The sequence below is a fragment of the Excalfactoria chinensis genome, chromosome 7, assembly GCF_039878825.1.
Source record: "Excalfactoria chinensis isolate bCotChi1 chromosome 7, bCotChi1.hap2, whole genome shotgun sequence".
Lineage (NCBI taxonomy): Eukaryota > Metazoa > Chordata > Aves > Galliformes > Phasianidae > Excalfactoria > Excalfactoria chinensis.
Window position 1 is genome coordinate 3,752,115 of NC_092831.1, and position 6,973 is coordinate 3,759,087.

General features: G+C 42.1%; 1 protein-coding gene across 1 annotated transcript in view; it reads right to left on the bottom strand.

Annotated features, from left to right (window-relative positions):
- Positions 1-6,585, bottom strand: part of ARHGAP15 (Rho GTPase activating protein 15) — a 310,043-nt gene extending 303,458 nt beyond the window's left edge. Inside the window, exon 1 of the mRNA XM_072342035.1 lies at positions 6,425-6,585. The gene's annotated coding sequence lies outside the window, so the exon portion shown is untranslated. The remainder of the gene's footprint in view (positions 1-6,424) is intronic.
- Between the last annotated feature and the right edge of the window lie 388 nt (positions 6,586-6,973).

A 6,973-nucleotide genomic window follows, 5' to 3' on the forward strand; every position in this document is an offset into this window, starting at 1 on the left:
AGATAAATATTTCTGACATGCAAGCCAGCTTGCCATGAGTAGCCCAAGAAACACATTTTCTATGAGCTGAAGAAACAGAAATTTCAGTTTCAGTTTGATTGCCACTATATAAATAATCCATCACAAGGACATCTTTGGTAGGACCTTACAACACGTTGAGGGCCTGCAGCACATTCATGTTCACGCACGTACTCCACATCAGACAAGAAGTTCACTTACTGTGGAGGAAGCACCTCGTGCTCACCAGGAGGTAAGAGTACACACAGATTTTGACCTCTAAATTACCTGGGGGCACACATCACTGCACATTTGCCCTACTGTTATCCATTCTGCAGTTCCATAAACCCATCAGCCTGCAGATCATTCTGTCAAACTCAGTTTACTGAACAGGAAAGGCTTTAGACTTCTCAGACTTTAAAAACAATATTAAAAGGAAACGTGATAAAATAACTTCTCTCTAGCACAACTTGTCACAACAAGAGGCCTGCTTCTTATTCAGACAGCCATATCCTGCCCACTGCCTGCTATAGCATCCGATCACCGTGCTGCACACATGGAAGTGCCGCCTACCCTCCCTCCCTCCTTCTGCATACATATCTGCAGCAGTTCTCAGCTGTGATCCTACAGCTGCTCCCTTCCTTCTTCTCACTGCTCCCACTTCCCATCTGAGGGGGGAAAATACAGCTCCAGATACATTTGATCTGTTCCCACATTCCATTTTTCTTTTGCAGAGCTCCCTTGCTGCTCTTGCAAGGGAAGTGCTGTGAAAGGCAGCAAAGATAGCACTTACAAATTAGAAGAAAACTTTGAAGCTACAGCAGGAACTAGAAGGGGAAATTCTTTGTGGTTTGCCTCGGGTGAGCCCCTCTTCTGCCTTTGTTAGGCCCCTGTGTTTCTCTCTTTGCCAATCACTTCTGATGGGCCCCGAGAGGAGCAGAAGGTGCTAGCGGTGCCTGCCCTGCTGCACTGCTCCCCTGCACACAAAGGGGTAGGACAAAGACGTTGGTTTGCTGCGATGTTATCTCATATCAGCTGCTAAGGCATCTGTTTGCAGCAGAAGGTAAATACCAAGGGTACAGTGCTGCTAAAAATAGAACGTCTCTGATTATTCGAGAAGTTTGAGTACAAGTTCCAGTAAAAGCACCTAAATTTATGATTGCAAATTCGCTTTGTTTTGTGTAGGATCAAGCATCAAAATGTTATTTCACAAAGGTGACTCGAGACGTTGCCAGAAACCTTGTATGCATGCTCTGTTCATGTGAAGGGAACAGAGCCACCTGCACCCCCAGTCCCACACAGATGTGTCGCACTTGGTACGAGCAGTCAGAGCCTGCAGCAATGACAGCAGGAGTGCAGAGGTTCCAGGTCTGACAAGTAAACCCCAACAGCCGTAAAGTGAGAAGAGTGGCAGAGCCATGCATTTCAGTGGTAAAATCGAGCTGTGGTGTGAGAGGAGTTGATGCCCCTGCACTTAATTTGCATCTAACCAACATCTTTCAAAACACTCTTTTTTAAAATAGATTGCCTGATGCCTTTTCAAGCCCTTTTTGAGCCACTAGTAATTTCTGTGTAACTTTCCATCCCACCAGATCAGGTTGTCCAAAGCCCAATCCAGCCTGGCCTTGAGCACTCACAAAGATGGGGAGTCCACAGCTTTTCTGGGCAGCCTGTGCCTCACCACCATCAAGGTGAAGAATTTCTTCCCAATGTCTAATCTCAGTCTCCCCTCTTGAAGTTTAAACCCATCCTCACTACACTCTCTAATAAAACTTTCTCCCTCTACTCTCTCCTTCCAAAATGCACAACGTGATGCCTGAAGGCTGATTGTTCCTCTCTCCCAAGCCCTGAGGAATGGACACAGTGAAGAGTCAATATCATACGCATATCTCCTCCCCATCCTCTGAGGCACACTGCAGCCGTGCTCACTGTGTCTTACATATGCCATCGCTGTGTGCATATAAAATAGTGTGGTAACTCAGAGCTGATGGAGCTCACATTCATCAGTGGTTCCATCTGAGTGCAATGCAAGGTCTAGAAATCCTACCTATCCAAGTTAAAACATCCATACAGTGCAATAACTTCATTCCCTTAACATCTGTATCTGATGCAAGATGGATCTCTGGTAATAAGCCTCTGAGCTTAACCTTTTAATTGCTATATTTTTGTTCTACATCTTAAGAGGTTTCCTTTCTTCAATCTTTTGCACTCTTGGAAAGATACAATGGAAAGTTCCAAACTTTAGATGAAAAATTAAACTAGAAAAGACATTTCCCAAACAAAGTCTCTAGAGCATCTCTGAATATCTCAGGTCTATAAAACTATACACTACTCAATCTGAAGCCACTACCAAATTCTCCAAGGGAAATTCAAACAAAATTCAAACACGAATAGAAGGAATCAGTTTATCAAAGCCCCTGTTAAGACTGAGGGCAATCCTTTCTTTCATTCAATGAGGGCAAGAATTGAGGATGAATTGAGATGCTTTTACTCAGGCTGGCTGCACCTCCTTTGCCACTCAAGGTGCCACCCTCCAGACAAAAATCATTGTGGGAATTTGTTTACTGATGATTAATCTTCAATAAGTTTTGTCTGTTTTTCAGTTGTTGTTATTTTGTTCCCCCTGATAACGTAACCATTGTGCAACATACCGGTGATATGAGAAACATTCATCTTTCCAGTTCAAGCCTCAGAACCACTCAACCCAGAGCAAAAAAAAAGCAGCACCTGAGAGAGAGTACTTGGCCCTTTGGAAAGCCTGACTTAACATCTTCCTTCTGGAAAAAAAGTTGATTTATCTGTAGTAGAATTATTCACTTGAAATGCATTTTGACTCATAGAGCCTGGGGAAGCTTCTGTTCTTGTTGTGGTTGCCCACAGACTTACCATCAGGCTCTCCTACAGTATGTGTTGGGGTCTAGATCCTATCAGTTCTAATATGCAGGCTGAGGATTCACACATGAATGCCAGCATTGGATCCAATTCACAATGTGCACTATTTGGTTCCCTCTGATCTGGTGGATAACAAGCAGCTCATGGCAGGGAGTTGGAACTGAGTGGCCTTAAAGGGCCCTTGCAACTCAAACCATCCCATGACTGATACTATGAATACTGAGATCACCCTGACATTCCGCAGGCAGGACCTGGACCCACCAACCATGAAGGTTACTTTCTCAGAGCCTGAACTCCAACACTGCAATATCTTTACAAATTATCTATGTCATTACACTTCTTGCCCACAAAGGAAGAAAGTTTAGTAACATCCTGAGCAGCAAATAAGTTCAGGAGCACTATGCCTGGTCTAGGAGGAGCTTCAGCATCTGGCTCAAACAGACACTCTGGTATCTGATTCAGCAGCAAATACAGTGGTGGTTTTGCTCAGGGTGGGGCAGGAAAAGAAGAAACAAAAGGCAAGCACATCCTTAAAGCACGTCTCTTCAGCTCTCAGTCATATAAACTTCTGGGTTTTTCTTCCTCCTTTTCTCACCCACCTCCTCTTCTCATATTGCACTTAGTGCTGAAAAACTGGTGCGTGTCTTAGAGGAGTCAGAAGTCACTTCAAGTTCAATTGCTTGAGGATAGTGCCTGTCTGGCTCATCAGGAACAGGCTTTGGAAAAGCCACACTACAAACCCACAAAGCTCAAAAACAAGTGAACAATTCAGTATCTGGAATGACATGAAGCATGTCTCTTAAATCAGCTAATAAGCATCCAGGAAGACCTGACCACATCCACAGACTGAGCTCTAGTAGAGGTTCCATTTGCCCTACTCAGGTTGCAAAAGCAAGCTCAGAAAACTGACATGTGCTTTTCACATTTACATAACCTTCTTTTAAAAAAAAAAAAAGAGTATTTCATCCAGGCTGGAAGTTGTCACCTCACTGTCCTTCAAGTTGTAATAAAGATGATGGGAGTCCGCAGATTCCACAATACAAGGTTTCACTTTTATGTGAGTGAACCATCACCTCTTCTGGATGCTGATAAAAGAGCTACCAGTACAGTTAAGACTGGTACTACTGATAGATGCAGATCAATTTTGTGACAAGGTTTCAGAAACAGATAACATTGAAGCACCCACACCTAGAACAAGCTCACAGATCTCCAAATACAAACTCACCAGGAGATTGTGCTGTTATAAATGAGCTGAAGCAAGCATAGGCCTTTAACCTGCTCTGAGATAAAGACGACATTGCAGCAAACAGTTTCACGGTGACAAAAGATGATGGAAGTCTCCACAGAAAGGAAAAAGGGGGTGGTTTTATGCAGGGTGTGCTACCACTGTGTTCTGAATGGCATTTAAATTATCATAATAGTTACACAATCAAAGGCCAACATTTCAACCCATCTCACTGCTTCAGGACTAAAGCTACCAACAAAGAAAACCATGAAAGTTATCAGAGCACGTTCATACAGACGGCTTCCACCAGTACCTGTGAAATGGGTTCTGTAAATCCATGTAGAAGTCTTAACTGAGAGATGGACAGCACAGAAACTGGCTGGAGCTCCACTGATGCTTTCTCTTGTTTTTAAAAGATTGACCCAAGCTACGCTTAGACATGCTGGGTTAGGAAGGATCAGTACAATCATCTTATTTCAGGTCTCTGATTAACAGCAAACAGAGAGACTTCTGCAGTGTCAAGGAAAAGATTTTAAGAATATGCAGGCTTCAACAACAGTAGTTAGCAACTCAAAGCAATTGAGCTGATGCAGCAGAGATGTATCTCCAAAAAGTGTCAAAATTGCACACTGTGGGTCTCAGAGAATTTGGTAGAAGCTGCACAAAACCCTGTAAGCATCACATAACCTGGTAGAAACAGGCCACGACGAGATACCTTCTGCTGCTAAAAGTCCATGGGACTCCATAGCACAGAGCTGAGCTGGAGTCTCTTTATAGCACAGCAAAAGCCATCTTCTGTAATTTTATTGTAGCATAAACTTTAAAACACAGAGTTTTGGGGCTATTTGTTCCATTCGAAAGAGAAAACGAACAAATCCGTACTGCTGATGTAATTGGATTGAGAGGTAAAGAGAACAAAAAAGCTGCTTGTAAATTAATTTCCTTTGGACACAAAGAGGAAAACAGCAAGGAAAAAAACAAGAAGAATCTGAGAATGCAAACATACTTTAACCAAATCTCACAGCTCTGTGACAAAAAAAAATGCATTTCAAATCACTCTAAAACACTGAAGAAGTCACATAAAAACCACTACAGACAGCCCAGGAAGACAATGTGTTCTTTTTATACGGTCTCCCTGTCTGTGCTGCTCTGCGTAAGCAGGCAGGACGGCTTCTTTTCCTCCAAAAATAGTATAGAAAATCTGAAATGTAGTCTTAAAATGCTGCTCCAGAATCTGTCTCCGATTACTATACACGATTTCAAAATGAGCTTAAATCCACGTGTGAATTCTTTCAACTCTGACCCATATTTTCAAATGAAAAACAAGTTGCTTCTAATGATAAGGTTATCCGTTACAAACAGGAGCATGTCACCAAGTTTGCAACAAGCTATGTATTAGCACGAAAACAAATCTTGTCCCTCCTTTGTGTAGTCCGTAATCAGAACACTCTATTGTGTTATTTGAACATCTTCCAACCTCGTGATTTCTTTTTACATCTCTAAAAGCCAGAAAGCAGAGAGAAATGCAAAACTAATTTCACATTTTTCATTTTGTTTGTGGCTGGCTCCAAAGCAGAGGACAAAACAGTCTGGATCTAAATAGCTTTATACAGAAACATGCCATCGTGGCATTTCCACCAAGCAGCTCCATAAGGAGAAGCATTGAGTGTCCCCACGGGTAAACCAGGAGTATTTTTTGTACAGTGTCCCTTACACTTCCCCATGCCCTATTTTTACTGCCACGATGGATGAGTAATAAAGTAGTACCAAGTTAGCTGACATGGAGCAAGAGACTCTTCAGTCTCCAGCATTATCTACAATCAACTAGAGACCAACCTCCGCCACTGACTCTTGCAGAATCCACCATTACTGATCACAACCCTCATGGTCACCAGCAAGGAAGCCAGTTAAACACACAGTGTTAGCTGCAGCCAGACAAGGTAAGGGGAGGGAAACACAACTCAAGTTGTTTTCCCAAGTAGCACTGCTGATCTTTTCTACTTTTGGGGATGACCACTTAGGAGTGACAGGAGAAGTGATCAGTAGTTCGGGATGTTCCGGATGATTAGACATAGTTGCTCCTTGCAGAGGTTATGACAGTATTTTAGATTCTGAATATCAATCGTACATTTAAAGCATCATTTCTCATTAGCGCTCTCCAAATTGTTTTCTAATTAAAAAAAAAATGACAATAGAAATAAAAGAGTTGTGCTGATACAACTTGTATCGAAGGCGCGTAGAACACAGTTACAGATATTATTAAAACCATTATCAGATTTCCTGAATTAGATGAAATTTAAGACTCCTTACCTACAGTCTCACAGGCGTGGCCGTCTCATCTCAAACTGTCATCAAGCAGCAAGAGTTTTAACTGTTTCACAAAACGGAAAACTTCTTGGTCACGTGTCTATAGCCAGCATTTGGGTTAATCTCCCTCAGCTCATAAAGATAGAAAGAAAGCTAGAAACAAAAAAAAAGTAAAGTCAAACCACTTCCTGCAACAGCAGAAGCTAACCATCTCACTCAGGTCTAGGGCCAAACTCTTCTGGATTGGAGAAAAAGCCGAATTGTAAAGTATGAAAATATCAGTTTAATTTGCACCAAACAGGTGGCATTAGATTTTTTGCAGAAGGTGAACGTGCAGTTTAAAAGGAAATGCTGAAAGGAATTACAGTTCTAAGCCTCAAGACAACTTCCCTTTTCAGACTTTCAATGAAACCCTTTGAGTACTGAAACAAAAAGCTGGTAACAAATCTGCTTTGCTGCATGGCTTTGCTAACTGTGACACCACAGAGTTACTTATTATTTATAAAATAGCAAATTCAGGACAATCAGAGAGTCTGCTAGTAAAACAACAAC